Genomic DNA, 24,023 nt, shown 5'->3' with positions numbered 1-24,023 from the left:
ACAGGGCAGACAATCGTGTCCGAATCTCTAACTGGCATTGAGTTGCGTCCTTAACTTTATCTTACCAAATTACTCCAGAAGGTAAGTGTCCTAACAGGAGGGAGATCTATACGAATCTCCTTCAAATCATACTTTAAATGTTATTCCAACATTTATAAATCCTGCTAGTTGGATTATTCGTTCCACTTCTTAGCAACTTAATAAGAAATCTGCACTTACACCACTTGTATACGAAGATAAAAGTATTTTGATATTTTGGTGCTTTATTACTTTGTAATATTTAAAATATAGAAATATATGTCGCTAATATATTTTTACGTTCTTTTCTATTCTCTTGAATTCGGGAGAACTTGGAATCTTTTTCAGGTTGTAAATGTCCTGCCCGCTTTCTGCCAAGAAGCCCAGTCTAGGTATACTCGACTGAGAAACACTGGCACAGGAACAAACATGTAAAAAAAAATCCTGATTAAAATGTAAACAATCTTAAACATACATCAGCTGGGGAGTAAATCAATACTGGGTGTAATCATAAATGGAACACCATGACGCAGTGATAAAATGAATCAACTAGGGCTATATGTATCAGCACGAAGTAAACAACCTCAAAAATGTAATTGCGTTAAAACAAAACAAGGTAGATGTGGAACTGTACCACTGACGCACGAGTTTTCAATAAAAGGAACAATATGCAATATAAACACATGAAGTCCACGAGCAAAAGCGTCCATGACGTCACAGCCGGCGGATGCGTGCGTCAGGGGGGCGAGGCGCAGGCGCCGGAGTGGGGGCGGAGCGCTAACTACAGTCGTGCGGCCCTGGCGCTTTGTGAAAGACGGAATCCGAGGTAAAGACGCTCTAAAGTGACGCCACGGTTTTTGAAACTTGTTCACAATTTAAGTGAATATTTTAATTAAATGATGAAATATATTTTCTATCTTCCCTACATGACTCCTTGGTTCAGTCTTGTAAAATTAATAAGTCATACAAATTCACGTCTGCAAAAAAAAGCACAGCAATGAGCGAGATCTGGTGCAGTACGAATGAAATTTTAATAAAAGAGAGAAAGCTAAATTTTGTCAAAATATTAAATAATCATGCAGTTATTGTCTTTCAAAACTGAAACAAAGGTGTTGACTGATTCAAAATTATTACTGCAAAACTAAGGTGATGTTACAAAAACTTCGTTGACAGGAATTGCTGGTCTTTATGAATAAATACAGAATACAAAACTGTGAAAACAATGCAAGCTTTGTGTGAGTCCTAGCAAAACAGTCCACTGTACTAATGAATTTGTTCCAACACCTTCTCATTTACTCCGTTCCTACCAATGCACAGTTTCTTTGGAATAACGGCCTCCTTTTTTGATTATTATAATTTAATAATTATATACTACTACAGTAAGAGGCCAAATGAAAATAGAATACGATGGGGTCTTTGCCCTGTAGGGTTTCCATATGAATTTCTGCTGAGCTGCAAATACAACTGAGAAGCAATCTCTTTCTGGAACAAAGAAGCAAATAAAAAGGCATTTAAAGACAACCACCAAAGAGCAAGTACGATGCTCAATTCACACGAGCGTCTTATGCTAAAAATGCACCCAAAGGATAACGAAGCAAAAGGAAAACTTTCTAAAAATTCTGCACGATAACAAATGCAATATCTATCATACCTGTGAGGTGCCCTCATTGATTTTGGCCTGGGAAATACCTAAGTAAAAAATATACAACTGCCTTTAGAATTAAACCACTTATTCATGCAAAAAAAGGGACAAACTCCACCTTCGATACCCCAATATTATTCCATAGCAATCCTGTTCATCTTCTTTCTATGAGATTTCAAAGGATTCTGTTAATGTTTAAATAAAATATTCAACTTTAAATTGCATGGAGAATGAAATTTCTCACTTGTTTCTCTAAATCAAATAACTGAAAAGGTACACTGACAGCTACATAATAACTATGAAGACACTCTGAGTCTCTTTGCATTTTTTCCAAATATCTGCATGTGTATGTGTGTACGAAGTCCACACAAAAATTTTGACTCAATGTATAAAGTTATATTCTGAAACCAAAAACATTCCATGATAACACTAACATCCAGATTATTCAACTTAAGCTAGATGCTGAGAAAGGCATGTTTCCGATTTTACATGTAAAACGTGTGTGATCTAAATGAAGAGGCCACAAAGACCTAAGATTAGAAAGGCTTCACTTACTAAATGCAGCTCGGCTCCTTGTGGCTCAGAGATGCACCTGGAGAAGCCCCCCAGGGCCCTGACCCAGCCCCAGGGGGCCGCTTCAGCCAGAGTCCTGGGCTGTCTTTGCCCTGAGCAGGTGATAATCAGCCTAATTAACAGGCTATATCCTTATTAACTCCTTGGAACGAAATTTAACCTCACTCATGCCAAAGTCCAACTTCTTAAAACCTCTTAACATATCATTCAGATTCCAATTACTATGAAATATATTTTTTGGTCCCTCTGAGTCACTCCAAAGGTTAAAAATCGTTGTGTCGAAATTACTTCCGGGAGGAGCATTATACAGAATACTAATCCCAGGCTGCTTTAGTGGACCAAGAAGCAAGAGAATAACTCATTCTAAAGAAAACCATCCAAAGGTCCCAAGGGCTAGGCCCCAAAGATCTGAATTCATTCTTCAAAACCTCATTCCCATGGATTTTTGACTTTGCCAAAGGGCCATAAGCTCCGGCCTGCCCCAAGCCACACTAGCAAGCCTGGTGGGAATTCCGCCACCGTACTGCACACTGTATCCGGCACCCCACCCCTGCGCCGCACAGCAGCATCCAGACCAGAGCTGGGCAAGGCCGTGTGTGGGGACAGTGCTTCCTACCCGGTGGGCCGCCAGGCCTTTGTTGCCACTACTCCATTCTGCCTTTGTAGCACAAATGCAGCCACAGATGGTGCATACGCAAATGGGCATGGCTGTGTTCCAATAAAACTTTATTCACAGAAACAGGCAGTGGGCCTGGCCTGACCTCCGGGCCGTCGCGGGCCAATCCCCGGCTTGGATGATAGTTCACAACCCCGGCCCCCCCAAGCTGTGCCCCACAAAGCGGCCCGATCCACGCAAGGTAGAAGAACACAGATCGAGCGCGGCTGGCAGACAAAGGCCCAGTAAGCCCCGGCGCAGGGTCTGAGAAGTTGGTTTGGTCCTGAAATCGTTCACGTTTCCTACGGGGCTTTAACATGCCAACGCGAGAGCAGGTGGAAGGAACTACACTGCACGCGCCGCCCGCTCCAGCCCCGCCGCCCCTTCCTTTCCAAAGCGCCCCCTTCCAGTGTATCACAGAGCTGGAGGCCTCGGAAAGTTGAAACAATTTTAGCCAACCGTAGAAGTCAACTCTGGGAGAACAAGACATGTATTAAATTGCCACAATCCTCTAGTCTGGACTAAATGAAATTTTATTGCTTCAGGTTAGGTAAGAAAATACTGGATTTGTGTAAAGAAGGTTAAAATAGCAGTTACAAACAAAGGACTAATATTACTTTTTAAAACTACAGAGAGAGCGCTTCTTTTAAATCATTGCCCTTACTGATATAAATAATTTGAGATAAAATGCAAAATGCTTCTGCAACCCATTTATACCTTCATCCCAAATGCCCTGCCTAATGTTCAGTCTTTGAACACTGACAACACAACCCGACAGTCTTTAAATCCCAGTAGTTCCCTGCTGCAACAGCAACGGACGACGGAAGCGCACGCACCGGAGCTGCGTCTAGCCGTGAGCAGCGCCACGCGCAAGCCTGCAAACGAGCGCAAGAGAAGCACGCGCCCCCGCAGGGGTCTGGGAGCCGCGGGGCGCCGCGGGAGGGCGGCGCCGCACGAGGTCGCCACGTCACGCTAAGCCTGAGGCGCCGTCGAAGGGAGCGCCCCACGCGAACGCGCAGCCGGCGAGCACGCGCGGGGAGGGGGGCTGCGCGGACGCGCGGGGCCGGGGGGCGTCGGAAGGCGCGGCGTGGGCTTGGCTGGCGGAGCCAGAGGCCGGTAAGGGGGCGTGTACGCGGGGACCTCGCACCGGAACCGCCGTGGGGGGAGGGAGCGGGCTGCACCGAAGGGACGAATAAAGTTGCCGCGATTAAACACGGCCCTGAGAACCAGGCGGAAACTTGGCTTTGATGGGAAAAAACAGCACCTATCCCTGTCCCTCTTCTCCCTGCCCACACCCTCCGGGGGCTGCTTTCCACGATCATTCGATTAGTTTTCTGGGGAGCTCAATGTGCGTTTGTCCTTCGTGAGGGTCTGTGACCAAACGGACGTAGCACACACACATACGAGCCACAAACATGAGCGCGTCCAGGAGAAAGCCTCCCATGAGGACGTCCACACCTACGATTCACGACGAAGTCTTTCACATTTGGCCAAGGAGCACACACTCTCCCAAGCAGCACGTCCTCGGCTGCAACAAAGACTGCTGTGCTGCGCGCATATGCCAAAGGTGCCCTGCAAACATGTCAGGGAGCTGACAACCTCAGCCGATGTCATTTGCATGTCAATGGAAAAGCCTTTTACTAAGTTTTCAGGTGATGCTCTTGCCAGTTACAGCTTTAGAATGAACTGGTTAACAAATAAGGCAGATTTTACCAACAGGATCGAAAACAGGCTTACAGAAAGGAGAAAGCATAAATAAAAAAACATCAAATACAAACAAACCGAAGCAAAGGAATTCCCTTTTAAATTTTATTAAAATTAAACATTCATTAATGAAAGCTGAGTATGAACAAAACCTCTGCCCTAATCCAGACGACCTATCACAGTCCAACTCACCAGAAAGTACTATTCATACAGAATTTGTAAGTTATAATAAGGTCTTTACGCTACGGTGTAATAATGCGCCAAAGAAATGTTTCGTTAACAGTATTGTATGAAATTTTACTATGAGAAATATGCACTGTAGAAAAACATTGCACATCCATATAGACAGGTGCTTCCATTCCCCTTTGGCTGATAAAGCTGATAGTTTCACGTAAACAATACAGCTCGGTTCCTGTGTGCCATGGGTCTAGGAATAACTTCTGGGGTCAGATGGTCATGGTGCTGGAGAGAGGGGGTCAGTGTCTGGCCCCAGGCAGCCTCTCTGAGCCTCAGGAGGACCGTGTAATTTTTATTCCCGGTGTGTAGTCACATCAGTACTTCTAAAAATACTGCACAGGACATCTCTTCATTGTGTATCAGTCTAGGCCAGCGGTGGTCCATAAACACTAAACCAAGAGAATTATCTGCTGTCTCACAGCTGTTTAAAAGAGCAGCATGAAAGCCAGTTTGCTGCCTGGATGCTTTGCCAGCCCATAAAGACTCATCGGCGTACTTGAAACAAGGACATAGTTTTCTCAACAAAACTAGTAAGCCGAATGACATGGCCGGTCACTGTGGCTGTTAGGTTTCACCCACAACACGGGGGACATAACTCCATGGACACCCTGGTCCCGTGAGAGCCTGTCTCTGCCACCGGCGCACTCAGCCCTCGGCCTGTGCCTCAGGGACAGAAGACCGCCACTATCTCCTCAAAACGTGACTGCATACAAGACTCAGACGTGCACTGTGTTAAATCGAAAAAGGAAATAACCAGTTTAAAGTCACCTTGAATATGTGCCAAAAAATTATGTATTTTTTCCTAAACTGTACTCTTATAACACTGAAACCCCGCTCCATAGGACCATGCACGCTGTCTGCTGGCAGACATGGCCCATCTGCAAGTCGCTCTGTGGCTCCGCACGTGTCTGTTACGGAAGCAGAATTTCCAGACATTCGAATGGATCTGCCAGATTCCGAAAGGGCTGCCGGGCCGACGGGGCCGTGTGATCTGTGGGGGGCGAAGGGGGGGAGTGGCTGCCTTGCAAACTCAGGCATTTCATCGTCTTGGCCTTTGTCATCACCTTGGCCTTCCAGCATGTCACGATGATCTAGGGAACCATCTGAGCTCAAGGTAAGATCAGCTAGCAGGGCCGAGACGTATTGCCCAGGAAGCTCAGCGTTCAGCATGCATCGCCCGTCGCTGAGCCCCGGCGGCGGTGGCAGCTTCCGGAGCGAGCCCCTCGGGGTCAGCAGGACGCGCCGCGAGCGCAGAGCCCACCCCGGCGTGGACAGTGTCGCGCCTGCCGCCGCTCATGGCTCGCCCTGCGCCACAAGTCCTGCCATGCGGGGTACAGAAAGGTCGCGTCCGAAGGGGAGTGATCGGCTCCCTCTAAGTCGTAAGTTCAAGGAGAGCGCCACAAGTAGGTTAACATAAAAACGAGTTTTTAAAGGTCTTAAAGTTACTGTGATCCAGCCAAGAGCACGTAGTCAATGAAATGAGCAGGCTCTTCACCGTTTCTCGCACAGACCCGCTGGGCGGTGGGTGTGAGGTGGCCTCGTGAGGAAAACTACCAAACTACTAAAACTACGAAACGTGAGCAAAACTTGTTTGACGTTTATCTGAAGGGGAAAAAAAACCAAAACCAAAACCAAAACAACCACACAGTCTTAAATGCAGGGCAAAGCCGGTAGTTTAGCTTTCCTTCGGTGCAAAAAAAAATCACTGTTCGCTGTGGAAACTGGATGTGTGCTTCTACGGATTCCTCTGTTCACAAACCAGATTCATGATTTTCACCTACTTCTCATATATTCTAAATTATTTTGAAGGATAAATTCAAATGGGCATCTATAAACATCTCACATAGATCATTTACACCAACTTTTCAAATCTTCGACACCTAAAACAAAAGACTGTGGAATAACATTATCATTTCTCATATACCTTCCAGCATTCAAAATAGTAAACTGAGCACCTTTCCAACGTAATTAAGTTCACAAGCGACAACGACCGGATGTGCGTAGGTGAGGAAGCACGTCACACGGCATCGGAATGGCGTTAGGGGGACCAAGCTCCAGAACTGACTGCAACTACCAAAACGAGGTCAACGACAACGAAGACTTGTCAATTAAGGACTGGGAGGAACGAAAAGGAGAGTCGGAGCATGTGCCAGTTCAGACTTTCTGACAAGCCGGCTCTTCGGGGTGCCGCGGTCTTGGAATTCCAGGCTCGGCAGACGGGAACACGCGGCAGCGGGCTGAAGCGGAGAAGCGCGCGGGGGGCGGGGGGCGGGGGCGGGGGCCCGCGGTGGCGGCGTGGCCCCGGGGACAACGGCGCCTGCGCGACGGCGCGGCAGGCGGGGACCACGGACCACGGACCACGGACGCCCTGCCCCCCTGACACTCACCCACACAGCGCCACGCCAGCGCACGGTCCCCAAACACACGCCAGACGGCGGCGCGGGAGCGAGGCTTGACCACGCGCGGCCGGGACACCGCGCAGCTCGTCACGAGCCGCCTCGAAGCACGCCCGGCTTCTTGGCTTGAAGCAGGGTGGCCTCGCGATCTTCGGCGGCCCCTCTGGCTGGTTCCTGCCACCGTCCCGAGGCCGGACGCGGGGGGCGGTGGGCAAGTCGCTCCTGTCTGGACCGACCGTCGGGGCTCTGGAGATGCGCGCTCTGACGCCTCCACGGGAACACCTGCCGTTCAGGCGTGTTCTGCAGGGCGGCTCGTCCTCAGAGGCCACTCAGCGACCCCGGCACGATGGCCAACAGCGTTGTCAACCGCGACGTGTCTGCACACGCCCCCGACTCCCAGGGGCGCCGCCCCACAGCGTCCCAACGCCTGGTTCATGACCCTCCCCACCCCGCGCTCAGGCCCAGCACCCCGTCTCCGCTGGTCTGCCGCGAGGCCTGTGGGCTGTGCGTGCCACACGTGTCCAGGGCCGGGACACTGCAGCCTCTGCTCCTGGCGGAGCCCCCCACCCCCACCGCCCTCTCACGGAGGGACACTCCGCGACCCTCCAGCAGAGCCCCCGCCCCTGCCGTCGCCCCCACCCGCCTACCCTCCACACTGCAGAGGGCAAATGGTGGTTCTGTTAAAACCCAGGGCAGACCACGCCAGGCCTCTGTTCAAAGCCCCCAGTCTCACCCGGAAGAAACAAAGTCCAAGTTCCTGCAGGGTCCTGCAGGGTCCCGCAGGCCTCACGTGGCCCGAGCTCCCAGGCTACCTCCTCCCCACGCGCTGGCCATGTGGCCCTCTCTGTGGCCCTCACCTGCCCCACACCACACTTAGAAAAAGAAAGACAATTTTTGGCCTTTAAACTTTTGCAATTGAAATAGTGTATTTCTATTCGGACACAGACACCAGTGTTGAATGGTCTCACATGCCTGCGCCATGAATGCCACGGAGCTGGCAGCGGACCCCAGGTACGGGTCACTACAGCAAAGAATATGTGTGCCACCAGTAACCACGGAATCACGATCTTAGAAGAGGTGGTCCCAGGTGTTCAATAATAAGAAAATGCCGGACCAGAGACTGCCGGGCGAGCTCTCACTGAAGACCTACGCTGGCTTCATTTCTCATTGTAACTCTCTGTTAAACAAGCGTCCTGATCCTACTGTGGCTCACTGGCCAGCGGCACGTCCGCTCCACGGCACCTCGCGCACGTCGACCTCTGAGTTCCTGTCGACTCTCATACACAGACACCCCCCTCCGCGACTCTGAGCAGTCCGGGGACAGCAGGACCGATTTTTGACTTCTCGGTGTCCTTCACAGCAGTATCAAAGTAACGGCAGGAAAATGATGAATTAAGAACACTCGCACAATTTAATAACCGCATGTAACTAAACTTTACCAAAGACTCAAAACACGGTGACAAGTATCCTGATAAAGGACTTCCGCAATGGCACGTTTTAAAGCGCAAACCACGCTGCTCGCAGGAGGCCACGGCACCGGAGTGACTGGGTGGCTGCCCTGACCCCACCTCTGCTGTGACGTCAGTGCCCGGCTGTGCTTTGCGGCTGCATTTCCACACGTCGGGTGCAAGGGAGTTGGAACGAAACAGCTCCAAAATACGTCCCCAAAACAAAACCGTGCAATTCTAATTTCCACTCAGTTCCACTGAGCGCAGACGGAGGGACCGGAAGCCCAACACCAGTGAGGTGGCGCTGCCCGGGCTGCCCGCCTCCGGCACAGGGAGGGGGCTCTGAGGAAAACGGCCACCGAATCGGCGGGCATCGACCGACCATCGCGGCCAGCGAGAAGTCCATCTCCATCGGACTTTAAGACCCTGTCTTTCCAGCCGTAGGTCCACACGCAGTCCGAATGCCAGTTCGCTCCCCTGGAGCAGAGACCCGATTTCCAGGAGACAGAGGCTTGAGTATCTCCACTCTTTAACTGTCTCAGACAGTAAGACGAAACAACAGAGAGCCACGCTAATTAAACTACGTGGCCAGGCGCAGCTGGGCAACAGCGGAGCAGAACGCGGGTGTGGGGAGGTGGGGCAGTTGCGGCAGCAGCAGAGCGGGACAGGCGTGCCGCGCGCAGCACCCTGAAATGGGCGGCGCTCGTGCGCGATTACGGGACTGGAGATTCTCACTGACACTGATAGACGAGGACAGAAAACCGCACCGATGAAAGATGAACAAAGAAGACTTCTGTGTATAACCAGGGGATACTGGTGAAGCATTCCGCCGAGGCACGTGCATGATGATATCACAAAAACCTGCTTACGACCTAAGACCTGAAGAAAAGATGCTAAAAGACACTGTCCTCGTCTCTACAAACCGCCTCACGGAACGTCCAGAGATATCTGCTGTACTTTTCATGATATGTTTTTATCAATTACTAGTATCTATTATTCTTCAAAAATAATATGCACTAGAGGACTAAGAAACAGCCACAGAGCCACTCAGCAGGGGAAGTGGAAGGAAGGGACCTAGGAGAGAAGCTCAGGTAGAAGATAATTAGGAAAATTTCCTCTGGGGAACCACGGAAGTGAAAACATTAGCACAGTTTAACTGCTTCCAGTAAACAAGCCCTCTGAACGGCAACTTACCTGAGCCGACAGAGATCGGAGCAGGGACTCACACGGTGGACATCATGTCGGCAACGGAGGAACTGAGGGGCAACTGTAGAATATCACCTCTCAGGGTATATGTTCTAAATAAGCTGATTAGAAAATTTGGGCAATCTGACAACTAATGAAACCAATTAAAATGTGTCTATGTGAAGTTAGTGTCATGTGCTCAAGTAGTAGGTAATTTAAATAAAGCGTTACATAAATGCACTTTGTACTTTGGCACTTAGGCGATCAAAATAAAGACGACTGCAAGTCCACAGAACTCAGCGGACAGGCGGTGATGCACTCACTGCCCGAAGCTGACTGATGTCACGGTGTCAGACAGATATGCCTGCTTCTGTATATTCTTAACTTCTCTCTCATCGCTGTTAAAATTCTTAGAAAAACCATTAGCCTCTCTCGGGACGTCCGGCCACCCGTACCAGGGCAAGACAGTATCCAGCAGCTGTGACACTCAGTTCACGCCGATGGGCAGCTCGCTTCCCCGGTGGGAGCTCAGAGCCATGTCCCAGGGAGCCACTGGTCCTAAAGAGCACAGCCCAGTGCCACAGTTTCCCCTCCGCTTTAAACCATCAGGACTGCTTCCAATCGTTATTTACAACTAGCAAAGAAATCATTTATTTGGCAAAAACCAAACTGAAGAGCTGAATGAAAATTTAAACAATCTAACTAACCTCACAGAAATTTTAAAGAAGATTCCTAAAGTTACAGCTCATCCAACGATGGAATAACCAAGAAAAGACCACGACCCCCAGCGCGCCACAGAACAGAGACCTCCGTGTCGCGGGCAGGTCTCCGTCCTCGCTGGGCAAATGCGTGGAGACATGGACCTCGCCTCTAATGCGCTGACTTTAAAAGCTCAGGTACAAAAATTCAATTTCTCTCCAAGAATACAGCTTACAGATTCTTAGTTGAATATCCACATTCATGAAGTCATTGCTATTTACTATAAGCAATAGTGAAATAATACGAGGTATTTTTAAAAAGAAAAATGAAAGGGTGTTGAATATAACATGTAAAATTCAATGAAATAAACACATGCGGTAGCAAGTAAAGGCATCTGAACAAGCCCAAGAAGCTCCCGCTGGACCCGGCTATTCTGCAGCTACTGACACAGTCGGCTTCTCATCCCTAGAGTGTGACAGGACGCGACATTTCCCACCCGTTTTCTTGAGATGTAGAGGAACCGAGCTAATAAAGCCAGGCCCGGCCAGACGCGCTGTCTGTCCTTGCAGCTGAAGGCGCACGTCGGGGAGACTCCTGTTTATCTCCTGCCAGTCACAGATTGAATGACTGACACTAACGCGGCCCTATCTGGGCCCTCCAGCCCAGCACGTCCCACTAAGTGACGCCGCGGCCCCCGCAGACGACAGTAAGCAGATTACCACGGTGACCAGGAGCAAGCCAAACATTTGGAGTTTTCCACGGACAGATTTACACACTGTCTGTCAGATAAAGCACAGTCCGCTGCCGCTCACACAGCTGGAAGGTGCCCAGCAGCCCCTCCCGGGCTGACGTCTGAGCACGTGAGCCGGCCCGGCCCGGATCCTGAAGCCTGGCAGCCCGTCGGCGTGAAGCGCTGGCTCCTCTGTCTGCAGGGGACGGAGTGACGGCCCAGCTGCCCGCAGGTCCAGCCGGGTCCCCTCACCGCCTGGTTCTGGCCCATCTGAAGCGTGGTGGACGCGACGGATGGGAAAAAGACAACTTGAAAACTACTTTAATGGCTGCTCCTAAGGCGCATGTGGACGGCTGAATCGTTGTAACGCGTGTGCGTGTGGGCGTGTGTGCGTGTGTGCGTGCTTGTGTGCATGTGTGCGTGTCACCACAGTACTACCTTTGAAATAATTCAGAAGTATATAATGGCTTTTTTTTTAAAGATAATGGCTTTATTTCTAAAATTAAATATGAAGCATGATCACACATAACATTTATACGTTACTAGTTTTACGGGTGCCATGTTTTTGAATGAATATCTTTGTATCATTCCATCAATGACACGACACATCGATGACTTACCACAGTCCTATGTAATCACAGCACTGAGTTGAACAAAATGTTTAAAAAGCTATCTACCACTATTATCTTCCCCTACCCCTACCACGATATCAAAACAAAATTTATAGAATCAACGCACTAGTGAATGTTAATGAGTCTGAAAATATGGCTTAAAATTTACTTTGGCAGTAGGAGAAACAGTGGGCAAAAAATATTCGTGAGTGAACTGTGTCCACAGAGGCTCCGAACTTGCTGAAACGGATGATTCTACATGTTGGTCTGCTAAGCAGCAGTAGTAATAGTGGTGACAGTGACGGTGACGGTGACGGTGATGGTGATAATGAAACCACCTAGGTTCTGCAGTTTACTAAAACCTCAGTTACAAATTATCCTGGGTGAAACTTTAATGAGTACATACTTCTCAAAAACATACGAGCATGAGGTTTTCATACAAATCAAAACACGCGAACTGGCCTGGCCGACCGAGACAGATGAATCCCCTTTCAAAAATGGAAGCCACCAGGCGGGCGCCATGTGAAGGCAGCGCTGCGTAGCTTCACTCTACGGTTAGGACACCACTGGTTTCTCAACGGTCTTCCTCAGTCTCACACTGTTCGGGAGCTGCTGCAAGGGGAAAAGTCAAGTACGTCCACTGCTATTAATATTAATTAAACAAATGTCTCTTGAACATCCACTATGGGCCAGATTCTATCTCGTGTTCTGGAAACACAAGATAAACAGGGCACGGGCCTCCATCCTCAAGGTATGTAAAATCTGATAAGGTGCAGAGACAAGCAAACACATAAATTATATTTCAAAGTAGTAATTTATCTTTTTACAGATAAATGTATTTTTTAGACTCAACCGGCAATCTTTTCCAACACTAAGCAGGACGACGATCTGTACAACCTAGCCCACACTCTTCTCGTAAAAAGAGTTTCTTCCTCCCGTAAGCATCTTTCTGCCTTCTACAAAACCTCGTTTCAAATTAATGACTCGATGAAGCACAGACCTAAACATTACACACTTATAAAAACCTACCTATCACAAAAGCAAGCTAAAGGAATTTATCACCACCAAGCCGGTATTACAGAAAATGGAGGGGCTTCTGTAAGAAGAAGAAACCTGTATAAAAAACAGGAATAAAGAATAGTAATAGGCTATGGCCACGTTACTCTGCACAAGCCCAATCCTGTCTGACCTCGGAAGCTAAGTAGAGTCGGGCCTGGTTACTACTTGAATGAGAGACCACCTAGGAGAACCAGGTGCTATAGGCATAAAAGAATAAAAAACAAATAAAAAATAAGGGATTATAAACTGACAAGGTCCTTGCAATCTGTGAGGTCAACCAAGGGTTGCCTCGCCTAAAATATAAAATAATAATAATAATAATAATGAAAATAAAATAAAAGAATAGTAATAAATATATTCCTATCACAACAAGTACCAAAGTTCCAACCAAAAGACAGAGTGGCTGAATGGCTAAGAAAACAAGACCCTGACATATGCTGCCTACAAACAAGAGACTCACTTCAGATTAAAAGACACACAGACTAAAAGGAAGGAGCTGGGAAAAGATATTGCCTTGATGGACCAGAGGGTATGGTGCTGAACGAAATGGGTCGGAGAGAGAAAGACAGATATCGCCTAATTTCACGTCCATGTGGGATCTCGAGAACGAAATCTACAGCAGCAGCGCGGGGGGAAGAAACTCACAGACGCGGAGTGCTTCCAGGGCTGCCGGACGGGGAGGGCGCGGGGGATGGCGGTGAGCGGCGACGGGGCTGGGAAGTGCGGACGGAGAGCTGCGGACGGGACGTGGAGGCGCAGGCGTCGCGTGGAGCGGACGGGCGGAGCGGACGGGCAACGATGTGACAGACGTGTGGGGGAGGGGCACTAGAGTCAGGGGGGCGATCGCTTTGCGAGGTGCGTGGTTCTCTGATCACCAGCATGTACAACAGCACCTGGTATGTTATTGTATGCCAACTATCATTGAAAAAAAAATCACTGAATTGTACAATGTAAATATGAGCAACTAATTATCTATTATATTCCAATAAAGCAGGGGGAAAAACCCAACGTGAGCCACACATACTAGCTTAAATCCTCTAGTAGCTACCTTAAAAAATTAAAATAGATGAATTAACTTCAATAATACATTTTATTTAGCACGATATATTCAGACTATTATCTACTTAACATGTAATAAACATACAAATTTTTAAAAACCTACCTGTAACTACAAAAACGCCCTATACTCTTCTCTTCCTGTCAGAATGGCTTACAAGTTCAATTTTTACACGCTTACACATAAATACTAACATTTAGCTTAAAATGTCTTATAGCCTAATACGAAAGTATTTTGTCTTTTTCATTTGTTTCTTGACATCAACACTAATGAACTGACACAGAAACAGTTTTTGGACTCGTGAAGGGTGAAGTTCTGTACAATGGTAAACAATCAGAAACCATAAACACAATATCGTCTCCAGTAATTTCAGCTATAACTTTCAAACATTCCTGCCCAGACAAACCAGATGAAATATGTTGCTTCAGGTCAGCTCTGATGGATCCCTCAGAAATATCAGCATTATTGCTTTTATTTTATTATGTACCACACTTCATAACTGCACACTGCAGCGCACAATGAAAACTCTGCCACACAGCCTGAGTACTTATTAAACAGGTCAAAAGTTACTGTAACAAATAACGTGTTCTACTCGGAGTCCATTAATAACACATCTTGTTGTTGCTCAGATAAGGAAATTTTTTTAAAAGACAAAAAATAAGGGCAACAAAGGAGAAACGTCAAACAATCTGAACTCTTCGATACACTCCATTTTTCTTTTCAGACTTCCTTTACAGGTGCACAATTACCCACCATATCTTTAATTGCAAGCATATGCCCAACAACTCTGAAATTGCTAATTTAAAAATTGGGATCAATACAGAAGACTGGAAAGTCGCCAAACAAGAGTAAAGAGAACCTGTACACTGGTATTTGCAAGCTTCCAGAGAAGACGGTCATCCCAGGCCCGGGCAGATGTGAAGCTAAGAAACTGTTGTACGGGTCATGCCTATTTTCTCAAAGACTGTGTCAGTTTAAGGGGGACACATTTAAGAAGGAATTGCCAAATCTGAACTATACAGAAATCATCAGCCGATGCCCGTGTCTGCAGGAGAGGCGGTGTGGCCACCTCCTGCTACACCGGGCAGGAGCTTCTATAAATAACACCAGCTGGATCAGAGGCTGACCACTGCCATAACAACAACGGGAAACAATAAATGAGAGCAGATTTAAAAAGGGGAAAAAAAAGGTAATGATATTTAACACATCCCGGGAAATTCATATTGTGAGTAAACAATGGAATTCTTAAAGAATTCTTTGAAGGACAACTGGGTGATAGAAAGTGAACAATTTTCACTATTTCTGTTGCCCGGGCTGAAGGAGAAAGGAAGAGAGGGAAGCCAGGAGGAAAACCCCGCCCACCGGCACCACATGGCCAAGGGGACGCAGACGGGACGTGAGGACCACATAAAATACGAGAGAATAAAATCAGGCAGCAACAGCACCTCACTAATTTCGCCAAACCTGAGCTACTTTTCAAACTTTTAATTTTTATACAGTCCAAAATTCGACATTTACTGTAAAGCAAATTCACATTCTTAGGAGTATTTAGATAAGAACTTACGTATTCTATTTATTATTTAAGTTAATGACTGACAATGGCCTGATTTTTTCCTAGTTTCTTATCCATTTCCCAGCACGAGAATCGAGATAATTAAAAGAAAACTCTCTCGATGAGTTACAGATTTTTCCTGGACCCAGCTCAGCGCTTGGCACCTACTGGGGAGTCCATAAACTGACGATGCAAAAAAAATGACTTTTTTTTTTTACTTTGGTATATCAGAAAGTTAAGTGTCTATAAAACACTTGTAAAAATTACTAAGAAATGTGAACTAAGCCTCCAGAATTACTAACTATATTCCAGAGGTGTGAGTATTCCCTGAAAATTAGCAGAAGGAAACGACTTGTTCATAAATCACACTAACCAGTGGCGCTCCGGCCTCTGAAACGTGTCGGACACTGGCGTCTGAGGTGCCTGTGCACAGTCACTGCTACTGGTGTATAAGAAATGCTGTAATTGGTTTAAGTCGGTCTGGCCCATCTGTCTTTAATACTCTTATTACAAGGCAGTAAGCAGAGAACTATTAGAGCTGCAGTATAAGCTGTAAGATCTTTACCCGTTCTTAAATCATTTAAAAATAATGAGAGCTTTAGCCTTTATCTAATTAACGAGTGCCTTCTTTGAATTAGAAAAACTGTATCATTTAGCCCACGGTTGTTTAGTAAATTGGCTCGGTGGCATGCAAGCTAATGCAGGGGAGCAGTTCCAGTGTCTTGTTCCTGGCTTCTTATTACTTGAATTATAATTCAATGATCACCTTAGATCATGGGCTATTCATAAATCAGAAGCCTGACATCAGATGAAAAATTGTATTAATATATGAAACTTATTATATAGTACAAACTGCTCTCTTGATAAATTACATTGTTCAAACTTGACAATGATTGCATTTAAAACATTATTCCTGTTTGCTGTTTTACAGACTGAAACCTCTTCATGAAAAATTTACAATGCTCCTCTGTGTTTTGGAGTCAGAGGGCAATAGTAGCAAATGGCAGACAGAAACCATACTTTAGATTTGCTGGCAGCTGCGGAGGACAGAAAACACTTCTGAGGATGGGGGGGCCTCGGCTGCACTCCCAGGGTCTCTGTTCCTGCCTTTATGAAGATACTAATTGTCCTTACCAGCAGAAGCATAGTAAATAATAAAATTTTAATTTCGGCTTACTAGATTGCTTTCTTCTCCTATATAGGTGTTTCCAAGAAATTTATAGTCATAAATGTTGCACAGAAATTTATAGCGTGAGAGGAAAAAATAAAGGGGCAAACCCACGAAGTTTAATTTGAATTGAGGCCGGCCGGGCCCCGCAGACGATGCGTCATGACAAATGCTTTTCGCCAAGGCTGACTGGGCACCTCAAGCTGCAGCTTATATTATTTACATTAATTACATGAAGGCGGCTCTGTTAATGGTACACTCTGGTGTGGGCCACAGCATGATATGCTAATGATCTAAGAAAAATCTGCATCTCCAATATTTATGATAATTTGTAACGCGAAACAGGGTTGCTTTTATTTCTTTCTTCTCGCTAGAATAAAAAAAAGTCAGTGCAGAACCGTTTTATTCAGAGAAGAAAGGGAAAAGTTCTAATCGCCAGGACTTTGCGTGTTATAAACAAAAGGGAAGACGCTCCTTGTCGGGGCGTTGTCATCGCGCCTGACAAAGCGATAATGTGGCAGTTCAGGGTGCGGGGTGTATCAGGCTGAAATGAGCGGGGAAAAGCAAAACCGTAAAGTGTAACTTCCATCACCAAATTACCTCCTGCGATTATGTCTTCCCACCCTCCTGCCCAGCTCAGGGCCACCCTCAAAAGAAAGAAGATGAGCTTCGAATAAACACAGTTAATTTACACTAAGTTGCATTCATTACATGAAAGGCTAGTATGCTAGAAGATATTTGATGTTTTTACAAAATCTATTACAACTTTTGAGAAACTTATGGAAGGATCATATACTCCCCAAAGATTATACTTACAAAAACATAATTTTTATGTATTAAATATCAGCATATTTTATTCATATTGTTACCCTTATAAATTATGTTTAAACTTATAAAATATTAAAAGTAATAGTAATTTCTCCACTATAGTTTTTTTAAGTATGAAAACTAAAAGAATTGTTCAAAAAATTAAGTATGATATACTCTAAAGCCAAAAGCTTTTGTGATTATTAACATTTAATTTATGCTACCTACATTTTCCAAAGACTGTTTAACAATTTTAAACATGTCTGGTTTTATTATTAGGAGTCAGGTTTTGAATTTCCTTCTGAATAAGCAGCAACAAAGCTCAGACATTTTTGGCATGATAAAGGTATATGTCATGTCTTCAAATTAATAATGTACTATTAGAATAAAAGTTCATATATAAACATATCCTAATTTACAGAATAGAACAACAAAAAAATTTTAGGAAAAATATATACATAGATAGGATGTTCTGCAAATGTTTTAAGCTAAAACTGGAGTCTAAATGCTTATGTATCAGTGCACTTAAAACAAGTCACTAATAGGTTTTTAAGTCATATTTAAATATAGTAAAAGCAAAAGTTTCAAACGATATACATTTTTTTTTAAAAAAAACAGACAAATATGTTTTCTAAAGGGCAGAAATTGAAAACAATACTGAGAAAAAAAAATCTAAGAAGGGATATTTCTCTAATCTATAAACTGTTAATACAGGGTTCAGACAGTCTATGTTCGATACGGGCGACAAATCAGAACAGTGTCACCTCTGGAGAAAGGGGGGGTGTGATCAGAGAGCGGCACACAGAAGACTCAAAGGTGACAGTGTGTGCCACGTCTCACACTGCGCGGGAGCCACAGGGTGACGTAGGACGCATTCTCGGCACATGTGTGTAAGAAACTATCGTACATAAAATGTACGTAGTACTAAGACATAGGTAACATATATATATATATATATATACACACACACACACATATAATGTAGTGTGTCCACATATGTTATCATAAAAAGAATAAGGTGAATTGCGGAAACCAATGAAATCTGAATAAAAATTTTTAATAGAGATTATTTCTCAAAATTGTCATGGGAAAATTAATAGATTACTACATCATAATAGCTAAAGCTCAGAAATGGCACGTGGCCTCATAAGCTACTATTTATATTACAGATTTCAAAACGATGAAAATGAAAAAGCATGTTTCTTATAAAATTATCAATACTTGTTACAGCAAAAATACGAATTTCATGAAGAACTCATAAATCTCCATACTGGTAGCTCATCACGGGCTAATTAGCAGAGACATTTCTCAGAGGAAACACCGTAATCAAAGAATTTTAATACCACCTAATCCTAAAAATGATCCAACCCGACACTCTTATTTTACAATCGACAGACAACGCGGAGGGCTTCGGCTCTCTGGAGCTGTGCTCTGCGGCCTGGCTCTCAGGCCCTCCTGCGCTGGAAGGCATGGCCTGCTGTGCCCCCTCCCGGCAGGGGGGCACCTCTGGCTCAACACAGTAAAGCACGTGGGCGGGCTCAGTAAAGGGGCTGGACTGACTGGGTCGGGCGAGCCCACTCACCCACCCACCAATCACTCACGGACGGTCACGTATGTGAGTTAATAGTAAGGGGTCTGGAATTAAGTCATGAATAATCCTGCCGCAAAGCCACTTAACCTTGCCCGGTGGCTGCCCCTCGGTACCTGAACCCCGTGCCCAGAATCCATCCAGGCCCTGCTGGCCCAGCCAGGCCCAGCATCGACCTCTGGCCGCTCCGGCCAGGGTCACCTGCTCACTGCTCGTCAAGCCTGGAGGGTCCGCGTCCTCAGTTTTTAGGCGGATCAGTGGGTGGCGGGGTGGATGCTGAATGGCTGAACAAAGAGCCTTAGTGTCAACAGGGGCTAGTGAACCCGCAGTGACGACACGCCACGACAAGGTAAAGGACGCGCGCTGCATGGCTCTGCGGACGCGGGTCCACGAGAAGCGCGTGACTCCGACGCGAAGGGGCCCGGCAGCACGGCGCGGCACGCTGACTGCAGAGGCGCACCAGGTCCTTCGACACTTATGAAACGATCCGTTCGAATAAAACTGAAAATCTATACAACAGAGTCTCATCATGCCGAGAAGACAACTATGGCCCGTATCTCAAGAGGAATCTGGTCACGTGGCAACTCAGTTCAGAGGTGCAGGATGCTTTTTAGTGATAAGATACAAGAATCGCATGTAACCGAATGCCTGAAAAAGTCTCCTCCTGAGCACCTGGGCTCAGTGCACCAAAGCCCCCGCCTGCTACGCGGAAGACGGAAAGCCCTCTGCGACCTGCTCCGTGGAACGCGAAGGCCACACAAGTGTGCGCAGAACCAGGATTTATGGATTGTCGCAAAGACAACAGCTAGTGAGTTAAGAGCGTTAACTGCAGACTCTGACAATTCGGGTTGATAAAAGCCGCTTCGGCCTCGCGAATCAAACACGTGCGAGTATTTAGCACATCCTTTTCCTAAGGTCACAGCGGACCTGCGCGGCGAGAGCGGGTGCCAGCCACACCTTCCCCCGCCTCCAAGTCACAATTTGATCAAAATGTGGTAATAACAACTTGATCAACCCATTAAATTATAAATTGACCATAAAATGCTCATACAAGAAACAGAAATCTTTATACATAATACAAGATCAGACTATTTTAACGAACGTATTTCAGATGGATGTGAAATAATCCTATCCTCACATAAATCGATTAGCATGCTACAAGACCTTAAAATAATTATTTGCAACTGATTTGTGATAAGGCTTTGTTGTAAGCTTATGCCGTATACCCCATTCTTCAGAGTGGCTGTCCCGGCTGCTACCCCATATTCTGCGATTTAGAGAAGAACGTAAGCCGAGTTCACTTCTTTCTTTGTCCTTCTCTGTTTGAATAAGAACTCAACACAGATTTCATACTGTGAGAAAGCAAAAAAAAATGAAATTACGTTTTATGTTTACCAATTATTTCTGAAACTCTATGTTAGGCAGTCTCACTAAATTACAGAGTTCAGGAGATTACAAATATACAAAATGCACATGGATTTTAAAAATATTCTTCATTCTAATGATTCCAGAATTTGCACCAGATTTAACTTACGAATGTTAAAATTATCTTAGTTTGATACATCTAGTTGCCAGCATAAAAAAATAACTATAGATGGAAAATTTCAAAAACTACTCTAAAACAGAAATGAACCCCAGAACCACCGTGTGTGACCGCAGGTGAGTACAGAGGCGTGGAGAGAAACAGAGCTTTTTCTGCTCAGAGGTGCTATTTTTTCCTGTCCCCGGACGCTGCGGGCACCTGTCCATCCTCCTGTCCCTGACGCTGCGGGCACCTGTCCACCCGGCTCGAGCCTCTGCTAAGGCAGCCGCACACTGCAGCGCGGTGGCTGAGGAGCGTGCGCACGGGACGGCACAGTCCCCCTCTGGACTAACGCAGGGACAGTTCCCTTCCCGACAGACTGCTCGGAATGCGGTTCAAGACGCCCCGATGTTCCTGACACCCTGTATCCACTGAACGTTTCAGCGAAATTTCCAAATTAGTGCTGAGAGCACTTTACGACATTTTGCTCCGTTGTTCACTCTCGTTGATTGTGTCCTAAATAATAAACTGTGGCCTCCAGCGAGTTTTCTCAGAATGTTTATGATGAGAACTCATTCATCTAAATCTGCTGGCCAGTGGAATAAAATAAATCAAGAATTTCCCAAATATAACAATATTTGTGTTCAGGAGATAATTGATGACCGCAGCTGCACTAATTAAAACCCATCTGAGTTCCATTAATCTTGGTCACCAGGACCAAGCACGACGCAGTGCACCTTGTGCAAAGCTCCGTGCCCCTGTTTCAGGTCACACTCAGGTGAGGCTTCCTCCTAAACTGGCAACGATGATGGGAAATGTTTCGCTTTACTCTGCAGAAGCAGCATATAACTGAGTAGCCAGCCCTGTCAGACTCCTAACCACGAAAAGAATTAAAATGGTTATATCAGGTAACGCTTTTGTTACAAAATATACTTTCTGCCTATAAAAAAAGAAAGAAATACATCAATGACCGTGGTTTAAATAATCATCTACAGGACTAGCCAGACGGCGTGATAATGACTCAAGTGCCTCGTAGGGACACTCGGATGAGGCACAAAGACCTCGCAGGGAACATCTGAGAAAAGACGGCATCTGAACAATCGTTTCTATTGCGGTATCGTTGCCATAAACGGAGTTTATAACAATAATTCTAAACATCGACTTCGTGTAAAATCCTCTTCCAAACGCACCTCATAGGTACGCGAACCGAAGAACGTCGCCGGTGGTGGCTGAGCGGCCCATGGCGTCCCTCCCACGGCCACTGCCTCGGCCCCGGGGCGCGGGCGGGGTTCGCGCTGCTCTCCCGGGGGCACCGCACCCGCCCTCAGACCCCCTCTAGTGCGGGCACGGCTGACACAGCCCTGGACAAAGCGCGCCGAGTCTCTGCTGTCTGTCACCCACCGGCTTTTTGAATGCGTGAAGCGGGAACGACGGAATAAATGCACGCCCTGCCACGCGGCGCCAAGCCGGGCGGAGAGACGGGACGGCGGCCGTGCCGCCTCGCCCGCAGGGCGCAGGGGCGGCCCTTCTGGTAGACGGCGCGTGGGCAGGAGCCTCTAGCACTGAGGCTGTCGGCCCTCGTTCGGACAGAAGCCAGGTTGGAGAGAACGAGTGATGGAGCGTGAGGCTCGGTCGCACTACAGTCAGCGAAGCCAGAGCTCGCGGCCCAGACCCGGGCGTCAGGCCCACCTTCCCCGGGGCGGGGTGCAGGCGCGGGGTGCAGGCGCGGGGACACTCACGGGCGAGGCGAAACAGGAGAAAGGCAGCTGCTTGGCTAGAAAACAGAGGGGGTGAGCGGAATGGCGTCTCGAACGCCGAGAGCTGGACGACGAGCCGCAGGAGCAACGAGTCTAACGACCGGGGAAACAAGTCAAAGAGGGCGAGAGGGGAACAGCAAGTCTGTCCTTCAAGAGCGGATGGGAGGTTTTTAATAACAATATTAATAGGTTTTACTAAAATATTTTAAAAGTACAAATAAAATATACCTGCACCTTTAAGTAGCTGTGGCAAAAATGCTTCATATTTGTGGTCTTCATTAGAAAAAACATCTCCCTGGAAAGTCCTTTAACTTCCAATGAAACGAACAGTGTCGGAGAAACGAGGTACATTCCGCCCAAAGCCCGTGCTGCAGCTTCGGGCGCAACATCGCGAGTGCAGCTATTTTTTCCTGCATTTTTAATGTAAAGCTTGATGCCTACAAGCTTTCCTTCAGTAAGGGACAAAGCTCACTTACTCGTTAATAAAATACGCCCTGAACAGTTACAATAAAACCCGTTTTAACCGGCAGCTTATCCTGCATGCGCTGGACAGAGCCCGCCCCGCGCGCGTCCACCGCAGAGACCGGGCCGCGGAGACGCAGGCTCGCGCCTTCCCTTCTCCCCGGACGGCAGCGGTCCCGGCCCCGGGAGACGCGCCAGGCCCAGAGCCCAGGACGGCCAGCGGGGGGCACTGCAGCCTTCAGGGGTGCACTGAAGACACAGGAGGGGGCACCCCAACTGTCTGCCCTCCCCGCCGTCCCCAGCCAGGGCCCCCCCACTCCGCCCGCCACCCCCAGGACCCCCTGCACATCCTCACAGAGCGCAGACGCTCCAGAAACTCACGCGCGGTCACATCTGCTCCTCCCAGTGCCTCTGCAGGGTGGACACCGGGCCCTGAACACGGGTGAGGAAAGCAAAGCAACTCGCCCAGAGTCACGCACGACACGTCACTGGACGGATCCAAGCGACGTCATGTGACTACAGACCCACTGCTGCCACTTCAGAACAATGCAGAACCTTCTACCTACAGCACGCAGCATGACTCTTTGAAGACCACCTAATAATACTCATGTCCACCTTATAAAAACAAAGGCCCAGGACAGTTAAGAGAACTGTCAAGGCGACACAGCTTATAAATGGCAAATACGGAAACAGAAATCAGATCCGAATTCCAACCTGAGACCTTCCCACCCTCACGCCCTCTGGGAGGGGCCAGCGCCCCCTGCGGCTTTGGGAGAGAGAAAAAACAAATCATTAGCCTTATAAACAACTGTGGCTGTCTCTCCAATGTTTACAGTTTTATGACTTAATAGATACTATGAAAATATCAAATATTTTACCAAAATAATTTTTTTTTACTTGTCTACTTTCCAGTTTTCTAGCTTCTACAAAAAACTGAAGCAAAGGATACAATGTTCATTGAAACCATTGATTCAACAGTAGAATTTGAGCAACCGTTAATGAAATCAAGCACGTCACTTTCGCTGTCAAGAAAGGATCTTGCACATCTGTACGCACGCACGCCCACACGCACGCCACCTGGACAAAGCCTCGTGTGCGTTCACTGATTCTACGTGATGCCACAGAGAGAAACTCAAAAGTTCACATTGGCAAA

At 46.9% G+C, this 24,023-nt stretch overlaps 1 protein-coding gene and 1 long non-coding RNA gene across 2 annotated transcripts in view; both read right to left on the bottom strand.

The window, feature by feature from the left end:
* Window positions 1–24,023, bottom strand: part of ZNF407 (zinc finger protein 407) — a 333,803-nt gene that overhangs the window by 130,397 nt on the left and 179,383 nt on the right. The gene's annotated exons all lie outside the window — the stretch shown is intronic.
* Window positions 15,629–23,048, bottom strand: LOC118610060. Its single transcript, XR_004953780.1, has 2 exons — window positions 20,905–23,048; window positions 15,629–20,870 (listed from the first exon to the last, which is right to left on the bottom strand). It is a non-coding gene; the product is annotated as an uncharacterized LOC118610060 (long non-coding RNA).

This window comes from Rousettus aegyptiacus, unplaced genomic scaffold (genome assembly GCF_014176215.1).
Source record: "Rousettus aegyptiacus isolate mRouAeg1 unplaced genomic scaffold, mRouAeg1.p scaffold_m13_p_12, whole genome shotgun sequence".
Classification (NCBI taxonomy): Eukaryota; Metazoa; Chordata; class Mammalia; order Chiroptera; family Pteropodidae; genus Rousettus; species Rousettus aegyptiacus.
Note: the sequence above shows the minus strand (reverse complement) of the source record. Positions and strands in the feature narration are given on the sequence as shown.